This window comes from Juglans regia, unplaced genomic scaffold (genome assembly GCF_001411555.2).
Source record: "Juglans regia cultivar Chandler unplaced genomic scaffold, Walnut 2.0 Scaffold_2883, whole genome shotgun sequence".
Taxonomy (NCBI): Eukaryota; Viridiplantae; Streptophyta; class Magnoliopsida; order Fagales; family Juglandaceae; genus Juglans; species Juglans regia.
In genome coordinates, this window is record NW_023357687.1 from 1 (window position 1) to 263 (window position 263).

The 263-nt window shown below is 48.3% G+C and overlaps 1 pseudogene; it reads left to right on the forward strand.

The window, feature by feature from the left end:
• Positions 1 to 162: 162 nt before the first annotated feature.
• LOC118345558 lies at positions 163 to 263 on the forward strand (annotated as a pseudogene; the record flags this gene model as incomplete).

Below are 263 nucleotides of genomic sequence, written 5' to 3' on the forward strand. Positions count from 1 at the left end.
ATAAATTGACAAGAAGGAGCACTCGGGAGTGGATTTTTGGGAAAATCTCGCCCTGCCCATCGCGTAGCCATGGGTTTGGATCAGATCTCCGTTTGGATTGGGATCGGAAGGACGCTAGTATGTCGCTCAAGGTTTATATGAATTTTAAGTAATTAGTTTGATGGGTGCGATCATACCAGCACTAATGCACCGGATCCCATCAGAACTCCGCAGTTAAGCGTGCTTGGGCGAGAGTAGTACTAGGATGGGTGACCTCCTGGGAA